This window comes from Dendropsophus ebraccatus, chromosome 1 (assembly GCF_027789765.1).
Source record: "Dendropsophus ebraccatus isolate aDenEbr1 chromosome 1, aDenEbr1.pat, whole genome shotgun sequence".
NCBI lineage: Eukaryota > Metazoa > Chordata > Amphibia > Anura > Hylidae > Dendropsophus > Dendropsophus ebraccatus.
The window spans coordinates 56,697,497-56,718,418 of NC_091454.1; positions in this window are offsets into that span (position 1 = coordinate 56,697,497).

Here is a 20,922-nt window from a genome sequence, read left to right on the forward strand (position 1 = left end):
CTGTAGCCCATAGCAACTTCAGCATTAGTGGTATTTTTCCTTAAAGTGTCTCTGTCATTTTAATTTTCAGAACCTAAGCCAACATGAGATGTGATATAAAGCAAGTTTGCAAGTTACATTCTTTTTTTTTTTTTAGCTATGGAAAGCGCTGCGGAATCTGTTGGCGCTATACAAATAAATATTATAAAACAGCGCTTCCTGTTTTCTGTCTAAACACAGGAAGTCCTGTGTGTCCCAGGCCATCTGAGCGCTCACAGAGAAGGCTGTCATGTGACTGATGGACACCTTGAGCCGTGACTCTCTGTGCTGGCCGGGACTTCATGAGTTTAGTCTGCCTTCTGGAGACTGGACCTGGATTCCTGGTAAGTTCAGCGATAACGAATGCAAATTGCAAACTTGCTTTATTTCACATCTACTGTTGATTTAGACCTTGAAAGTTATAACGACAGGTACACTTTAAGACATACCCCTACGGGTACAAACCCACACACCGTATACACAGCAGATACGCAACAAATACGCAGCAAATACGCAGCAGATTTGTTGGTACAGATTTGATGCTGTGTTCAGTTATTTAGATATAATCTGCTGCGTTTTTGCTGCGTATTTGCTGCGTGTTTGCTGCGTATTTGCTGCGTATCGCAGCAGTAAATACGCTGCTTATACGGTGTGTGGGTTTATACCCTACATATGACATACGAGAAAGCCGTAGCCATTGTTTGGCTGAACAGCCTGTCAGGCAGAAGCACTGGGGAGCGTGGACAGGAAGTATATACTTTATTATTTTACACTAAAGATAAGAGCTGCAGGAACATTGCTAACAATATACATACAGCCCTTGCTGCACAAACGTCGAGCCGTGTAATAGGCTCAGTAAGCGAGAGCCAATTTAGCAGATCAGCGCTCGTTTACATAGCTGATCGGACGGCTGGTCCTCCCTTATAACCAATAGCTATCTTTCAATTAAAGGGGTTATCCACTAAAAGCTAAAAAAAAACTGGTAGCTAGTCCTAGTCACTAAGTCCCCCTGAGTATTTTAAGCCATCTCCCATCTTTCTAGTTGCTGTCATTCTTCAGTTTCAAGTTTTTCCAAATGCCAATCTATATCCAAGATGGCGTCAGCCAGGAAACTACCATCATGTATTTCCCTGTTTGCGAACTTAGCTTTCCCTTAGCTTTCTTACCTGCCCACTGTTGTCATTACTATTGCACAGTAAATACAGGACTGTTTTTTTCACTGATTTTGCATCACATCACCCCAGTATGTATTCCATTGTAGCTGATGATGTAGCAGAGCTGGCATGGTGTAGCTATATGCTGCATAATGGGTATCTGGTCATCCAGACTCTTAAGAACATTCATACATCCATTACAGAAATCTTTTTTTTTTTAAATCATAACTTTTAATTATCCAACTCATTGCATTACGGACAAAAGAGCATTAAAGAAAGGTTACAGGGTACAATTCCAGTATAAACTTTGTATACAAAGGCATCAAATATGACTACAAGAATAAACGATTATGTCTGCAATGAGTCCACTCCTTTTTCTGTGTTTTCCTCCAGATATGCTTGCACTCCTGTGTCGCACATTACGGACAGAGAGATTGGTTAAAGGTACATAGCAATAGAAATGTACGGAGGGAAAACCTCCAAACTTAATAAACAAATATAGACTAAAACTCTACTTAACTAGCGGCTCAACAGCAGCCAAACTATTCACACTATACTGTAGAGATCTCATAGAAAACCACCGTAGGTAGGAACCTGCTATCTGCAAGGGTATAAGAGCGTAAGCTGTGATCACCTGGAACTGTGGGCATTAAGACCGCTAAATGGGCCCCAACTGTCTCACATTATCTGCTCATGGCATTGAGAAATTGTTGGAGAGGGTTCCTACATACACGTAATAGAGTTGGGCTGGGTATCCCCGGAGCATCAAGCCACCGGCTCCAGAGCTGTTCAAATTTGCGGGAACACCGCCTTTTATCATACACGCCCTTTTCTAGTCTAATAATCATGTTCATTCTATTTAAAAATTCACTTAAGGCAGGGGGTTCAGAGTCAATCCACTTAGAGGCTACAGTCTTTCTGGCTTGGAACAGAATTCTCTGAACACCCAACACAGTATAGTCATCCCATTGTAGTGCCTCTAGCAGCCCTAGGATATAATGAGTAGGTAGCAAGGGCAGCGTTAAATTATATACTTTCCTAATAATGTCCTCTATCCCCTTCCAGTAGTCGCTTAGGGCTTGACATTCCCAAAACATATGTAGTATATGTGCATCTTCTATATTACATCGGGGACATTGGGATGTCTGTCTATAGCCTATCTTATGCATAACACGTGGAGTTTTGTAAACCCAATGAAGCAAGAATAATTGTGGCAATCTTTGAGCTTCACATAAAGACAAAGCAGGTGTCAACTCCAGTGTTTCTTGCCATTGGGAATCAGTAATTTGGCCTATACCTTGCACCCCCATTACAGAAATCTAGGCTCAGGGACCCATGTAAGTCTATGGAAGCGGCACAGGTGCATAGAGATGATGCAGAAAATGTTCCCTGGGGGACAGTTTACCAAGTCAATAGACAGCTAACCTGCCCCCCACAGTGGTAATCACATGTCCTGTGTCTAAAAAGGGAGGGGGGAAGAGGAAGCTGAGTGTGGTCAGAGTATACACAGAGTAGATGAATTTAGACATCCAGAGCAGGTAATTATAAGAACACTGCTCATTACTGCTGGGACACAATGTAAAGAAAAAGTTATATTACAACTATTATGCTTAGATGAATGGGGCTATTGGATGCAATATTATTTGATGTGCGTATACAAGAAGCTGACATCCCATCTTATTACTCTGTAGCCACCATTTTCACACATAGGATGTTGGCCAGAATTTCTGTCAGTATTTGTAGCCAAAGTCAGGAGTGGAACCAACAAAGAACAGATTATTACAGAATGATTTGCAGTTTGGCTATGTTCACACAACGTCAAAAATAAAGAACAGGTGGCTGATTTTCATATGTAAAATAACATCCATTTTTGCTGCGATTTAACTGACTGCAATGGAAATGCATTAAAGTCAATGGGAAGACGGACATCCAATTCACACAGTGTATTGAATAATGGACGTTTTGCCGCGGACGTCAAAATAATGAACATGATCATTATTTTCGGAAGTCTTTTGAAAACAGCGGACGTTTTTTATTATTAGTTCACACACAGTTTTTTTCCCCCTCGTTCTTTCTCCGTCTTTACTATTTAATTTAATGGACTTTTCAATTAAGACACACACTAAGTTCAATTAGTAACCCCAAACTAGAATTATGTACAAAATAACGGACGCCATTTTAAACTGAGCTGAAAAAAACGTTGTGTGAACATAGCCTTTCTATGTTTTCCACTCACTCCTGATTCGGTTGAAAAAATACTGTAAAATACAGGGGGAGATTTATCAAACTGGTGTAAGGTAGAATTGTCTTAGTTGCCCCTAGCAACCAATCAGATTCCACTTTTCATTTTTCCAAGAATCTGTGAGGAATGAAAAGTGGAATCTGATTGGTTGCTAGGGGCAACTAAGGGCCCATTTACACAGAAAGATTATCTGACATATTATCTGCCAAAGATTTGAAGCCAAAACCAGGAATGGATTTGAAAAGAGGAGGAATCTCAGGCTTTCCTTTATGACCTGTTCCCTATTTATAGTCTTTTTCTGGCTTTGGCTTCAAATCTTCGGCAGATAATCTGTCAAATAATCTTTCTGTGTAAATGGACCCTAAAACAATTCTACCTTACACCACTTTGATGATTCTCTCCCCCACAGTGTTTATTTTTCTTCACTCACCAGAATTCTAGAATACTTATACAAAAATGAAAGACACCCTTCCCCTAGGCAAAACACATTGAGAAGCCTCAAATCCTCAGCGTTCAGTAGTGTCTGACAAATTGCCACTGCTAACACCTGAGGAAGGAATGTACCAGCCATATGTGATCAGTGTAGATCATAGAGAGAGTATAAATCCTATATGACCAAATTCTATATAAATGGTGCGCAGGGCCGTTTCTTGCACCGGGCGGGCCGGGCGACGGCACGGGGCGCGGACAGTTAGGGGGCGCTGGTGGCACCCCCGGAACCTCACACAGCCTTGGTTGGATAGCACACCAGCGCCCCCACACCCAGACTGTCACCCGGGCGCCCAGGCAGCCCCCCCCACCCCAGTCTGCCGCTGCCGCGCTCATGTGAGCGCTCAAGACTTGCCCCGGCCGCCTCTCCGCATCACCTCCTGCCCGCACGTGTTCATCCAATCAGCGCAGTGCAGAGCGGGAGCGTGGGGCCGCTGCGGCCGGCTGTGGTGCACGCGTTGATTGGCTGCGTGCACCGCAGCGGCTCCACGCACCTGCCCTCTTCTGATTGGAGGAACACATCGATATGTCGGGCGGGCAGTAGGTGATGCGCCGCTACTATCACTGAAGTACTCACCTCGCAGACGCAGGTGAGAGGTGAGAAGGCAGCCCAGGGGAAGTGTGTGTGTGTGTGTGTGTGTGTTGGGGGGTAAGGGGGGATAATGTATGGAGGAGGAGGGGGGCAGGTGGGATAATGTATGGAGGAGGAGGAGGGGGGCAGGGGGGGATAATGTATGGAGGAGGAGGGGGGCAGGGGGGGATAATGTATGGAGGAGGAGGGGGGGCAGGGGGGATAATGTATGGAGGAGGAGGGGGGGCAGGGGGGATAATGTATGGAGGAGGAAAGGGGGATAATGTATAGAGGAGGAGGAGGGGGGCAGGGGGGATAATGTATGGAGGAGGAGGAGGGGGGTCAGGGGGATAATGTATGGAGGAGGAGGGGGTGGCAGGGGGGGATAATGTATGGAGGAGGAGGGGGGGTCAGGGGGATAATGTATGGAGGAGGGGGGGTCAGGGGGGATAATGTATGGAGGAGGGGGGGTCAGGGGGGATAATGTATGGAGGAGGAGGGGGGGTCAGGGGGGATAATGTATGGAGGAGGAGGGGGGATCAGGGGTAATAATGTATGGAGGAGGAGGGGGTGGCAGGGGGGGATAATGTATGGAGGAGGAGGGGGGGTCAGGGGGATAATGTATGGAGGAGGGGGGGTCAGGGGGGATAATGTATGGAGGAGGGGGGGTCAGGGGGGATAATGTATGGAGGAGGAGGGGGGGTCAGGGGGGATAATGTATGGAGGAGGAGGGGGGATCAGGGGTAATAATGTATGGAGGAGGAGGGGGGTCAGGGGGGGATAATGTATGGAGGAGGAGGAGGGGGGTCAGGGGGGGATAATGTATGGAGGAGGAGGGGGGATAATGTATGGAGGAGGGGGGGTCAGGGGGGGATAATGTATGGAGGAGGAGGGGGGTCAGGGGGGATAATGTATGGAGGAGGAGGGGGGGTCAGGGGGGGATAATGTATGGAGGAGGGGGTCAGGGGGGATAATGTATGGAGGAGGAGGGGGGTCAGGGGGGGATAATGTATGGAGGAGGAGGGGGGTCAGGGGGGGACAATGTATGGAGGAGGGGGTCAGGGGGGGATAATGTATGGAGGAGGGGGTCAGGGGGATAATGTATGGAAGAGGAGGAGGGGGTCAGGGGGGATAATGTGTGGAGGAGGGGGGTCAGGGGGGATAGTGTGGAGAAGGGGGGGATAGTGTGTGGAGGAGGGGGGATAGTGTGTGGAGGAGGGGGGTCAGGGGGGATAGTGTGGAGAAGGGGGGGATAGTGTGTGGAGGAGGGGGGGATAGTGTGTGGAGGAGGGGGGTCAGGGGGGATAGTGTGTGGAGGAGGAGGGGGATCAGGGGGGATAGTGTGTAGAGGAGGAGGGGGATCAGGGGGGATAGTGTGTGGAGGAGGGGGGGTCAGGGAGGATAGTGTGTGGGGGGATGGGGTACAGATGGGGTAGTGTGTGTGGAGGGGGTCAAGTGGGGTAGTGTATTTGGGGATGGCGGTCAGGTTATTTGCAGGCATGAGGGGAAGTTTATTACTATGGTGGGTCCAGCAGGAGGCATTATTTCTATATAGGAGGCATTATTACTATTTGGAAGGCCCACTGAGGGCATTATTACTATATGGGGGCACAGCAGAGGACATTATTACTATTTGGAAGGCACAGTAGGGGATCCTATATACAGGGGTAAACCCACATAGCTACTAGCCTTACTGCACATGACACAAAAAAGTGGAAGTTGTAAAAGTGCGGAGCCTAAGATGTTTGTCTGGCAGGTCCAGAAGAGACGAATTGTAGCTTCAAGAAATCTTCCTGGTGGTCTGGGCCAGATGGAGAGGAAAAGGAAAGTGACGCCTCAGATCAAAGAAGACGTCACCTGTGAGTTACTGTATGACTTTAGAAAGCTTGGGTAACTATGACATAAAACACGCACTGCTTTTTCTAGCAACAACCCAAATAAATCACTTGGGGGGGGGGGGGGGGGGCGCTTTTATGAAGATTCGCCCTGTAGTCAAAATTACCTAGAAACTGCCCTGATGGTGCGGCTCTGACAAACCACATAAATCCTACAAATATTGTGCACACCAATAAATATACTATAAGTCCAGAAGTAATAAATATTAATTCCTTTATTCAAAAAAAATAATATATAATATATATATAATATATATACATAATACAAGTTAGCATATTATGTATATATATATACGTGTTTTATGTTGTTCCAGTGGAGTAGTCCTCCGGGTTAAAATGCTCAGCTTCCATGTAGTCACCGCATGTATTTATGCAATCACCTCCCCATTGGACGCTGAACCCTGTGCGAGCTGCGTCTTGGCTCCCATGGCAACGCGCTGCCTTGAAGTCCGGCCTACTCCTCTCACGTGACCGGTCACGTGCGGGGGGACAGTTGGACGGAGCGGCGTGGCGTTATCGGTGCGGTGACGTCAGACGCTTGGCGGAAGTGTCCGGAAATGGGGGGAGGATCCCTGTACATATAAATACCGGTGGGCAGCCAGTATTCATCAGCCCCGTGATCAGGCTGCCACGCGAAACGTGCGTTGGGGAGAGGGAGCCACTATAGACCACCGGACAATAGGTATATTAAGCACTTTGCTATTTGCACTTTTGGAAGCTGGGCATTTGTTGGATGTTTACATATTCAGACTACACTATTGACTGCATTGAGTATACAATCTTTTTGCACATGCACTTTACATGTATCCAGTGTAGCTGTTTACCCAGGTTTTTCTGATATTTTTTGGTCCAGGTGCGATCTGTGGTTTACCGATGCCATTTTCTGCATGTCTTACCTTTTTTAAAATTGTATGTCCTTATATATATTTTTTTGAATAAAGGTTATTAATATTTATTACTTCTGGACTTATAGTATATTAATTGGTGTGCACAATATTTGTAGGATTTATCATAGAAAGAGTGTATACCTTCAGGAAAGATTATAGAATCACCATGGGGTTGTCTGTGAGTTTTTGGGTTTTTTGTTTGTTTTTTTAAGCCAGACTGGGCTGAAAAAGTGAAAAATAAAAGCAGGTTGTGTTGTATGAGGAATCACATGACTGAATAAAAAAACATGGGATAAAACGCCAATAGTAATTTAAACAAAAAAGAGAAAACAGCAGAAAAAAAAACACCAAAAAGCAGGAAAATGTTCAACAATCTTGGTTAAGATTTGTAATAAATTTGCTCCAGACAATTTTGTGGATTTTGTAAAATTAAAGGGTTACTGCAGCATTTTTCCCCTAAATCAACTGGTGTCAGAAAGGTACAGTATATAGATTTGTATTTTACTTTTACTTTTTAAAAATCTCCAGTCTTCCACTACTTATCAGCTGCTGTATGTACTGCAGGAAGTGGTGTATTCTCTCCAGTCTGACACAGTGCTCTCTGCTGCCACCTCTGTCCATGACAGGAACTGTCCAGATTAGTAGAGGCTTTTTATGGTAATTTGCTACTGCTCTGGACAGTTCCTGTCAGAGGTGGCAGCAAAGAAAACTATGTTAGAATGGAAAGAATACACCACATCCTTTAGGACATACGGCAGCTAATAAGTACTGGAAGCCTTGACTTTTTAATATAGAAGTAATTGCAAATCTATATAACTTTCTGACACCAGTTGATTTGAGAGAAAAAAATTTAGCCAGAGGGAGGCTATGTGCACACTGAAGAATCTGGGCGGATCACACGCCACAAATTCAGCAGCTTGCCTCCGCTTGCTGCCGCGTGCATCTCCGCTTTTGCCATAGACTCCATTCTATGCACAGGCAGGTTCCACCGTCCGCTCAAAAAACAAACCTGTAAACTACAAAAACTCCCAAAATTCATACTGCAATTCCTCCCGTTCTTGATTTTTATTCTGAACAGTCTAACAATGTAGCTGCGTGGAGTCAAGCGATGAGTGTTTGGGTTTGCATAAAATAAAGGCTTAAGGGTACAAACCCACTTGCCGGATCTGCAGCGAGTCTCCTTGCTGCGTTTTTGCAGCGAGACTCGCTGCAGATCCCAGCCCTATACTTTAATTAGCAGAGAAACTCATTATACAGGACATTATACATTACCGGGTCCCCGTTCCTGCTTGCTTCGGGGCTCCCGGTGTCTTCACGGCCCGCCCGGCCAATCAGTGCGCTGCGGCAGGACAGCGCACTGATTGGCCAGGCAGAACGTGCCGGGAGCCGCCGAAGCAAGCAGGAGCGGGGACCTGGTAATGTATATCCTGCCCGTCCCCCCCCTGCAGCCCCGATCGCCCCCAGCCGCATGAGGGGGGTGCAGGGGGCGATCCTGCGGCCGGGGGCGATCGGGGCTGCAGGGGGGGTGGGCAGGATATACATTACCAGGTCCCTGCTCCTGCTTGCTTCGGCAATTCCCGGCACGTTCTGCCTGGCCAATCAGTGCGCTGCCCTGCCGCAGCGCACTGATTGGCTGGGCGGGCTGTGAAGACACCGGGAGCCCCGAAGCAAGCAGGAACGGGGACCCGGTAATGTATAATGTCCGGCGGCTAGGGGGTTAATGGGGAGGGCTGCAGACAAAATCGCAGCAGGGATGTACATCCCTGCTGCGAGTTTCTCTGCTAATGAAAGTATAGGGCTGGGATCTGCAGCGAGTCTCGCTGCAAAAACGCAGCATGGAGACTCGCTGCAGATCCGGCAAGTGGGTTTGAACTCTAAAGAGGTACTGCAGCAAAAAAAAAATTTTTTTCAAATTAACTGGTGTCAGAAAGTTATATAGATTTGTAATTTACTTCTATTAAAAACCCTCAAGCCTCCCAGTACTTATCAGCTGCTGTATGTCCTGCAGCAAGTGGTGTATTCTTTCCAGTATGACACAGTGCTCTATGCTTCCACTTCTGTCCATGTCTTGAACTTGCTCTGGACAGTTCCTGACATGGAAAGAGCTGGCAGCAAAGTTTACTGAGACACACTGGAAAGAATGCACCACTTCCTGTAGGACATACAGCAGCTGGTAAGTACTGGAATACTGGCGATTTTTAAATAGAAGTAAATTACAAATTTCTGGCACCAGTTGATTTGAAATATTTTTTTTCTTGCTGGAGTACCCCTTTAATTTTGTGGACTATTTTACTTTTAAACAACTAGACAATAGTGTAGAGCTGATCTGACAAAAGTGTTCAAGTCAGTAACTGAAAGACTCGGCATTTGATTACTGGTGGCTTCAGAGATTGCATGCCGCCCTAGGGCTGCCAGGAAAACATGGATACAACCTACGGTCATGTCCATGTTTTCCTGGCAGCCCTAAAGCGGCAAGCAATCTGTGAAGCCACCGGTAATCAAGTGCCAAGTCTTTTAGTTGCCGACTCGAACACTTTTGACAGATCAGCTCAACAACCCCTTTCGTACAGTTAATGCAGTTTTTTCAGTGATCAACTGTTTAGGTGATCACCGATTTCCTATGAAAGTAGTGTTACACCCATACTGCTTGTCTTTACAGGATTTCCAGGTAGGGATCCCCTCCTTCTCTATTATTTTCAGCAGCTTTATGTATAATATTCTTTGGCAGCCCTTTCCACATACAATTACATCAGATTGTCAGCAGTCTCCTTCATGTTATCAAATCTGCTGTATATAACCGTATACCAGTGGATTCTAAACTGAGTGACAGGAAATGCTGGGAATTGTAGTGTATAGAAATGTCTGTGAACCACAAGTGTCCCTCCAAAAAGTTGGAAGGTATAGAGGAAGGGCTGACTGCAAAGCATTATGGGGAAGCCTGATGTCATGTGTTTTCAGTCATCATCATCATCATAAGCTTTACAGAATGGAGCAGCTTTATCTATCTGACTGAGACTGATTTGCCCATAGCAACCAATCACAGCTCACCTTTCATATCTTAACAAGCTCTTAGAAAATGAAAGCTTTGATTGGTTGCTATGGGCAAGATAGACTGTCTAAATTGCATGGCAACCAATCACAGTTCAGCTTTTATTTTACCAAAGTAATATGAGAAACGAAAGCTGAGCTGTGATTGGTTGCTATGGGCCACATCAAACCATATTATTAAACTGTTTGCTTGGTTACAAATCTCTTTAGTGACCACTGCAGTAAAGCGCATGACCAGTCATTAATGGGTTAATGCTTTAGATGTGTTTGCCTGCAGTAACCATGGCAACCGTGCACTGTGATGACAAGCGCTTATGTCATAAAGAAGGTTCCATAAAGCAATGCACCCCGCCCTGATCAGTGCCATCTTGGATGCGCCAGAGGACCTTGAGCTTGACCACATTACTGCCCCCTACCCTTGAAGTAATTTGGAGGTTCTAGCAGGGGAAAAGGGGTGGTCTGCTTTAGACTACCCCTTCATCGAGTCTCCACCTTCTGAAGAAGTAAACCTGGATCTGTGAGGAAGAAGAGATGCATCCGCCTAGCCATCAACAAGGTGACATGTTGCAGCCAGATTTCTCACACATCCAGTTTATTATATTTATAGTATGGTATTACCCTCTAAGCCCAGGGGAGGGGCAGCTCTCCAGCCATGGCTCCCTCGAGGTTTCCCCCACAAGGGGGTTTTTCCTCGCCTGAGTGCTGGAGGGTGACTCTTTGTGAGTCGGGGGTCTGCCATTTTCAGTGTCTATAAATTATAAATAAGTAATTATAAATAAAATTGGGACCCATTGACACCTGATTACAATGTGTTTTGTCTTTATTTTTCGTTCTTTGGTTTAACTTATTATGCTTGGGAGTTGGGGTCCATCACATATTGCAGGGTCATAAAGCTGGACATCTGCCTGCTACGCAGATCTATCACCTGCACAATGAGCCAAGTAGGATGGAGCAGTGGATAGAAGAACTCTTGCATGTATGTGCGTATCCCTGGATTAAAGGAAAAATATTAATGACAAGGTTTATACCTACATCTGCAAAGTTTGTGAAAAGGTTTTTTTTAAGTGACAGGGTCAGACCAATCATAGCAACATGGACACCACCATACATATACATCATGTATACACAACCCATTGGCTCTTGTGTGTGGGCAGCATCAGGGGCAGGGCAAAGCATTGTGCCCCCACACACATACATCCAGGTGTGGCCTAGGTACCTGCCCACCCCCTATGATATCAAGCTGATTGATAGGGGTCCCAGTGGTCATGAGGATTTGGGGATGTTCTCGTGTACTATATGGCTGGACTGGTGTTTTCAGAAATATTTCATATCTATGGCATTTTTGGGGGTTAAAAAAAATGCTGCAACCAGATTTTAGCTGATAGTCAATGGGGAAAAGCAAAACATAGGACATGTTCCTGCTATGGTGTTTTGTATTTTGCCACAAACTTCCATAGTGGAAAAAATGTTGTCATGTCTATAAGGAAATTGATGTTTTTTCCCCAGTTCTTACACAGAAAACCTCGAATCCCATGAAAAAAAAAAAATCACATGACACTAAAATGAGAAAATGGCAGACAAAGTGCCAGAAAAAAAAAAGTAGGAAGTGTCAGAAAGTTACAAAAATTTGTATTTCACTTCTATTTAAAAATCTCCAGTCTTTCAGTGCTTATCAGCTGCTGTATGTCCTGCAGGAAGTGATGTATTCTCTCTTTTTTTTTTCTTTTTTTTTTTTAATAACGTTTTATTGAAATTTTTTAAATAAAGAAAATACAGTGTAAGACACAGATGGTACATTGGATGGATACATAAGACAGAGGATTAAAGAGTACAAGTATAATATCACAGAATACAGTTCCCCATAAGTGCAGTTATGACATATACAGCCAACATTACAACTAGGGTGGGCATATAAAAAGAGGGTTTATACAATGGCCAGTAGGTACAGGGGGAGGGTGGGTGGGATATCAGGAACTTGATGGCGGGGGGCAGTAGAGGAGAGAAGCGAGGACCAGGTTGAGGGGGGGGGGGGGGGATAGGCCATGGAGGGGACAAACATAGGAAGGATATCAATAACAAGAAACAATAACAACAACCATTCCATTGAGCAGTTTAGCTACTGTAAGTAAATGGGTCGCCAGATCCTTAAGCTTAGGGCAAAACGTCAAAGACGGGAGTCAAAGCAGGATTAAAGATGGCGTAAGCTCTATTTTATCAGTCATCACCTTAACTGTTACTTCACAGATCTGTTTCCAATAGAGTTGTATTGGGGAGCAGTCCCACCATATGTGCTTGTAAGTGCCCGACGCTTGGGAGCACTACCAGCATAGGTCTGAGGGGGAGAGACCTGCTCTAAATAAAAAGGATGGGGTTTTGTACCATCTGGTATACAATTTTTTACGCACTTTCCTGGGTTTTGACGGAGCATGAGAACCCATGAGAGTGAAAAGCCAAGGTTGCGACCTCTTTGGTTGAGAAGGTGACCCCTAATTCCTTTTCCCAGGCATATATGTAGGATGGTCTATAGGAAACCGGGAGAGTCAAGAGTTTGAATAGATTACAGATAAAAGTTTAGCAGGGAATATAGGCTTCGAGATTAGACCATCCATCCAGTTAGGGGTATGTAATGGCATAAATTTGGAACAAAACTTGCGACAAATGTTTGTGAAGTCAGCTAAGGCAATCACATTATGCTATTGGGCATTAGTCGAGATGGGGAGCTCCTTACTATCCATCCCATCCAAGCTTTTAATTAGGATATACAACACCGATCTCCAGAGAGGAGGTGGGGGGGATATATTTTTCCGCTAGATAAGCAGGTACCAATGATAAGGGCATGAATGGGGAGGGGGTGTGCGGGAGAGGGGAAGAAGCAAGAAATGAGTGGTAAGTTTTTACCGTAGAAAAATAATCGGATATTGGGAGGAAAGCATAGACGGAAGAGGAAAATGCTTTCACAGGCTAATAAGATTCGTATGAGACAACAAGAAAAGTTCCATATCTACCCAAGGAGGGGGGCCTTGCAGGTACATATGCACTAGCGCGCACCACCTGCTAAGCAGGAAGGCTCGGTGATACGTAGACAGATCTGGTAGGCTGAAACCTCCATCTTTCTTTTTCAGAATAAGATGTCTATGTGCCAGACGAGGGGCTCTCTGTGCCCACAGGAAGGTGGATATTATACGTTTAGCTGAGAGGAGGAATAGGCGGGGTATTAAGATGGGTGGAACTTGGAATAGGTAGAGAAAGTTTGGGAGTATATACGTTTTTATATAATTCTCCTACCCATCCATGAGACGAAGAGTATCCGGAGAGAGGAAAGTTGATTTTAAATTTTCTGGAGAAGGGGGCTATAATTAGCAGAAAGAAAGGTTCTTAGGGTCTGGGGAAATATTGATTCCCAGGTAAGTGATAGATGTGGGGCACCAGGCAAAGGGAAAGGTATTTTTCAGTTTAGTGACAATATGGGGAGGGGCCGTTATATTTAAAGGTAGCTTTAAATATAGCTTTACTATAGTTAATTTTAAGTCAGAGAAAGTCAAAGGAGTCTAAAAGCTCAATGATCTTGTGGAGGGTTTTAGAAGGCCGAGTGACAAACAGAAGGAGATCATCCGCAAATTCGGCCGTTTCATGCATATAACCCCCTATGTTAAGGCCAGGTATATCGGGGACTGTCTGATTTTTTGGATAAGGGTCTCCATAGTGAGGTCAAATAGGGAAGGGGACAATGGGCAGCCCTGCCTGGTCCCGTTGGTGATTTTAAAAGAGGGAGATAAAGTGCCGTTTATCCTGATTCTAGCGTGGGGGGAAGAGTAAAGGGAAAGTATCGCAGAAATAAAAAGAGGCGGAAAATTTAATTTCTTAAGGCAAGCTGCCATATATGCCCAATTGACTCTATCAAAAACCTTCTCGGCATCTGTGCCAAGAAGGACTAATGATATTTTGGACTTTTTTGCATAGCTAATTGCATTTAATACCCGGGCTGTATTATGTTTCCCCTCCCTCCCCGGTACTAATCCAACTTGCTCAGGACCTATGAGGTCAGGTAGGTATTTACTAATTCTGGAGGCTAAGAGCTTTGCCCACCATTTGATATCCACGTTAAGTAATGAGATCGGGCGGTAACTGCTGCATTGATTTTTTGGTTTACCCCCCTTATGGAGGACAGTGATAAAGGCCTCTAGGGCCTGGTGTGGAAAGCTCTCCCCCTCCAGAATGGAGTTGCATAATTTAGTGAAGTGAGGCAGCAGTATCGCCTTAAATTTTTTGTAATAGAGGAGCGGGAGGCCATCAGGCCCTGGTGCTTTACCGGATGGTATAGAGGCAAGTATGTCAGCGGCCTCCTTTTCTGTGATCAGAGAGAGAAGATCCTCAGCCTGTTGGTCCGTGAGTGTGGGAAGATGGATGGTCTCTAAAAAAGAATCAATCATTTGACAATGTGGGATAGGTAAATGGCATTCATCAGCGGGAGAACGCAAATTATAAAGGTTATCATAAAAAAGCCTGAATGCCTTAGCAATATCGTCCGTGGAAGTGAGTTTATGGCCTTAAGCAGAGGAGAAAGAATTAATAAAGGAGTGTTCTGCTCTTGCTTTTATTAGGTCAGACATAATTTTGGAGCCCTTATCCCCGTGTAGATAGTTTTTGAATTTCGCATAGAGATATGCCTTAGCTGACTTCTAATTTAGCAGGGAGGCCAGTTGAGACCTTAAGGAGGTTAATTTCTGCAGCATTTGGGCAACCTTTGTTTTTTAGTGCAGAGATTCCAATTCAGAGATTCAGATGTACAGGGCATCTATTTTACTGGATATCTTCCTCTTATGTGCTGCACCAATAGCAATGAATTCACCTCGCTTTACCGTTTTATGGGCTTCCCACACCATGGGGGTCACCATCTGGTGTAACGTTATGTGCAAAGTAGTCTGTCAATTTGGTTTCAAGCTGCGTCACATAAGAGGGAGTGCCCAGCAGGGTGGTGTTAAGTTTCCACAACCACTCCCCTTTCGGCAAAGATCTAATGAGGACTTTGCCCTGAATAGGGGCATAGTCTGAGACCGAAATGTTCCCTATATCAGTGGTAGAGATTAGGTTAACATGTGGTTTGGAAACATATATGTAGTCTATTCTATGATAGGATAAATGGGGCGGTGAGTAAAAGGTGAAATCCTTAGTGGTAGGGTGAGAGAGCCTTCATGTATCCACCAGTTGGCAATCTATGCGCTTCCTTTTCAGTTTACCCAAAACTCGGTAAGTCTGGGCTTTAGTTTTGTTAGGGTGGGTTCAGACTGAGGAATTCTCGCGGAAAATGTCAGCGGAATTCCGTCAGCTGTCCGCCCGCACATCTGGGCGCCTTTCCGCTGGCCCCATAGACACCATTCTACGGGCCGGTGGATCGCGGAATCCACTGGCCCATAGAATGGTGTCTATGGAGCCGGCGGAAAAGCGCGTGCCCGTGCGGGCGGACAGCTGACGGAATTCCGCTGACATTTTCCGTGAGAATTCCTCAGTCTGAAGATTCTAGAACTGGTTCTATTACCACATTGAAGTCTCCTCCAACTACTCTAATTCCTTCTGCAAAAGAATGAAATAGGTCTAACATCTGACAAAGCCAGTCAATCTGACGTGTGTTAGGCGCATATACATTAGCTATAGAGAGGACTTCATTGGCAATATGAACCTTTAGGAAGATAAATCTCCCCTCTGGGTCAGAGAATTCAGCTAATTTAGTAAAGGCAAGGTTCCTTTTAAATGCAATACTGATTTTGCATACTGCCTTGGTGGGGTGTGTGCTATGGAACCAGGATGAAAACTTCCCTTTTGTCATCAGAGGCAAGTAGGAGGGTTTAAAATGTGTCTCTTGACAGAGTACTATGTCTGTCTTAAGCCTCCGAAATTCAGCCATTATTCTGGACCGCTTTTGGGGAGTACCCATCCCCTGTACATTAAGAGATGTAAAAGGGTTGCAGGTTCACGGTCCGGGGGTCAGTAGCCAAACTAGCCATAACTTATAACAGAGTAGGATGACATACGTTGTGGACTAAGCATTGCAAAGCAGTAATTATCATAAGGACCAATGGAAAGTATGGAGAACAATGAAACATTAGAACAAAACAAAACATAAACCATTGTGAATAAATTTCACCTAGCAAAAAAGAATCAATAAGTGCATAAACAGGTAGTGATAGTGTGTGTGTGTGTGTGGGGTTATAAGGTGTTACAAAAACCCATACGGCGAGCTAGCCGCAAAACACCGGTAGCTGCTGGTAATGCCGTAGTATTCCAGAATGAATTATAATGCAAAGAATAAACAGGGACTAAAAAAACGAACTAATGATAAACTGGACTTGGAAGGCACAAAGGTATTGGGGTGAAGACAGCAGGAAATCTATACAGTCAACGGACTCACAATGCTGCCACCCTCTCAAACATTGGGCTAGAGGCATCCAGGAAGGTGTAGAAATTGGCGCCATCTACAAGTGCTCCCACGCGGTCTCCAAGTTCTCTGGCGTGCGTACCACAATATGTCTTCCATTTTTGATTATGGCGATGCCAAAGGGTTATAGCCACCGAAAGGGTACTTTTGCCGCCCGAAGGCCATCCAGTAGAGGCTTCAGCAGCCGTCGTTTAGCCAGAGTACTTGGAGCTATGTCCTGAAACTGTTGAAACTCATGTCCCTCATAAGCCAGCGAGTCAGCTCGCAGAGCTGCTTGCAAAATATCCACTGCGTCAGGAAAATTTAAAAGGCCACAGTTAATGTCCCTGGGTGGGTCCCCTGATGTTGGATGGACTCTCAGAGCTCTGTGGACCCGCTCTATTTTCATCTCAGAGGCTCGGTCAGGGCCCAATAAGTCAGTGCAGATGTCACGCACTACTTTTTCCATTGTCCCAGGCGCATAACTCTAGGGGACCCCCCCAGATTCTAATATTCTTCTGCCGGCTGCGGTTTTCTTGATCCTCAATGGAGAGCAGAGCTGCATTAATATGTGCTGTATGCTCTTTAAGTGCTGTAGTGACTGCGTCCCCATGAGATATGAGAGCCTCCTGTCTATTCTTTAGGCTTTCCACTCGTACCCCGATATGGTGCACATCCGCCTTAATATCTGCCAAATCTTTTAGAATTAGGGCAACCATCTGGTGCAGAAAGGCTCTTGAGATGTGCCTGGGGTCTGAGTCCTCACCTGAGTCATAAGCCCCTCTCTGGCTTTCATTATCCGAGTCAGTGGTACGGCCCGGAGCTGTCTTCCTCGCCGTCGCCATCTTGGACGTGCGGCCTGCCGCATGCGGCGTTCTTTTGCTAAAGAAATTCTCCATCGCCAGATGAAATTTAGCCGAGGGTGGGTTAAGGAGAGGTTGCAGGTAGGGGTCTCTGCCTATCTTGACCATTCCAGGTGCAAAAACTGGTCTGTTGAAGGTCAGTGTTTGCTAGCCAGTAGAGGAGCTTAGCGACGTGCGTCCTACTCCATGCTCGGCTAGGCTTCGCCCCCCCAGGAAGTGGTGTATTCTCTCCAGTCTGACACTGTGCTTTCTGCTGCCACCTCTGTCCATAACAAGAACTGTCTAGAGTAGGAGAGGTTTTCTATGGGGATTTGCTACTGCTCTGGACAGTTCCTGTCATGGACAGAGGTAGCAGCAGAGAGCAGCAGCTGCCTCCATCTGCTCTATGTGCTGCTGCCAGGGGCGCCGCAATCATGAGGCGACCTGAGTCGTCTGCCTCAGGCGGCGCCACCAGCTGTCTTCATGGGGGCGGCATTCCAGGGCCGCTTTAACCAGAGGGCACATGGTGCACGTGCACCGGGCCCGCTGGTTAAAGGGGCCCCCCCGAGCAGGCCGGCCGTTGCTATGTGCGACCAATGCGGTCGCACAGGGCTCCGGCCACCAGCCTGTCAGGGGGGAGCGCCATGGATGGGTAATCTACTTACCCCTCCATGGCGCCCCCTGCAGGGCCCCCCCCGTCCGCCGCTGCCCCCGTCCGCTGCTGCTGCGGCGCGTCAGCGCTGCAGCAGCAGCGACACTGACAGAGAGAGAGCCATTGGCTCCCTCCCTGTCAGTCACTCTTGTGGCCGCACTTCCTGCAGTCACAAGAGGCCGCGCTCTCCCTCTAGCGGCCGACGTCACTGGAGCGTCGGCGCGAGGGTAAGGGGAGTGCAGCCTCTTGTGACCGGAGGAAGTGCGGCCACAGGAGGGAAGAGAAGAGGAACGCGTGGACCTAGGTGAGTAACAGTGTTTGTTTTTTTCAATGTTATATGGGAGGAGGAGCTATATACTACTGGGGAGCACAGGGGGCTATATACTATGGGGGAGCATAGGGGACTATATACTACTGGGGAGCACAGGGGTCTATATACTATGGGGAGCACAGGGAAGCTATATACTATGGGGGAGCACAGGGGAGCTATATACTACTGGGGAGCACAGGGGAGCTATATACTACTGGGGAGCACAGGGGGCTATATACTACTGGGGAGCACAGGGGGCTATATACTATGGGGGAGCACAGGGGGCTATATACTATGGGGGAGCACAGGGGAGCTATATACTACGGGGGAGCACAGGGGACTATATACTACTGGGGAGCACAGGGGTCTATATACTATGGGGAGCACAGGGAAGCTATATACTATGGGGGAGCACAGGGGAGCTATATACTACTGGGGAGCACAGGGGAGCTATATACTACTGGGGAGCACAGGGGGCTATATACTACTGGGGAGCACAGGGGTCTATATACTATGGGGAGCACAGGGAAGCTATATACTATGGGGGAGCACAGGGGGCTATATACTATGGGGGAGCACAGGGGGCTATATACTATGGGGGAGCACAGGGGAGCTATATACTACTGGGGAGCACAGGGGAGCTATATACTATGGGGGAGGACAGGGGGCTATATACTATGGGGGAGCACAGGGGAGCTATATACTATGGGGGAGCACAGGGGGCTATATACTATGGGGGAGGACAGGGGGCTATATACTATTGGGGAGCACAGGGGAGCTATATACTATGGGGGAGCACAGGGGAGCTATATACTACTGGGGAGCACAGGGGTCTATATACTACTGGGGAGCACAGGGGTCTATATACTATTGGGGAGCACAGGGGGTCTATATACTATGGGGAGCACAGGGGAGCTATATACTATGGGGGAGCACAGGGGAGCTATATACTACTTGGGAGCACAGGGGACTATATACTACTGGGGAGCACAGGGGTCTATATACTATGGGGAGCACAGGGAAGCTATATACTATGGGGGAGCACAGGGGAGCTATATATTACTGGGGAGCACAGGGGAGCTATATACTACTGGGGAGCACAGGGGGCTATATACTACTGGGGAGCACAGGGGAGCTATATACTATGGGGGAGCACAGGGGGCTATATACTATGGGGGAGCACAGGGGGCTATATACTATGGGGGAGCACAGGGGAGCTATATACTATGGGGGAGCACAGGGGGCTATATACTATGGGGGAGGACAGGGGGCTATATACTATTGGGGAGCACAGGGGAGCTATATACTATGGGGGAGCACAGGGGACTATATACTACTGGGGAGCACAGGGGTCTATATACTACTGGGGAGCACAGGGGTCTATATACTATTGGGGAGCACAGGGGGTCTATATACTATGGGGAGCACAGGGGAGCTATATACTATGGGGGAGCACAGGGGAGCTATATACTACTTGGGAGCACAGGGGACTATATACTACTGGGGAGCACAGGGGTCTATATACTATGGGGAGCACAGGGAAGCTATATACTATGGGGGAGCACAGGGGAGCTATATATTACTGGGGAGCACAGGGGAGCTATATACTACTGGGGAGCACAGGGGGCTATATACTACTGGGGAGCACAGGGGAGCTATATACTATGGGGGAGCACAGGGGGCTATATACTATGGGGGAGCACAGGGGGCTATATACTATGGGGGAGCACAGGGGGCTATATACTATGGGGGAGCACAGGGGAGCTATATACTATTGTGGGAGAGCACAGGGGGGGCTATATACTACTGGGGAGAGTGCACAGGGGGGCTATATACTAATGGGGGAGCGCACAGGAGGGCTGTATATAACTGGAGGAGCACATGAGGGGCTATATACTACAGGGACACCTTAAAACTATGGAGGCACAGAGGGGTGTAACTACTGTATAGAGGTACAAGGGACCTAACTACTGTATGTGTTGGAGCCTAAAATATTTGTCTGGCAGATTCTGGAGAGAAGATTCACAGCCAGGGGAAGACTTCAAGGTGGCCCAGGCTGGATGGAGAGAAAAAGAAAAGGTGACAGACTCTGATTGGAGAAGACGCCCCCGGTGAGTCACTGGATGTAACTGCACTCTGTTATAGGATTGTAGTGTTAGGGGTCATGATGTGGCGGTATTATGTAATGGTATCATTGGTGATAACTTTCTGTTTTGTTTAGTGCAGTTTTTATGTAATATATAATCACTGTATGGTGGAAATAGTGTTATAAGGTAACTACTGTATGTATTGGGGCTCTTGATACAGTGTGGGGGCAAATTCAGTACATTATACAATGTGCCGAAAGGGAAGGGGGGGCCCACTCTTGAGGGCTGTGCACTGGGCCCACCAATGTATTAAAA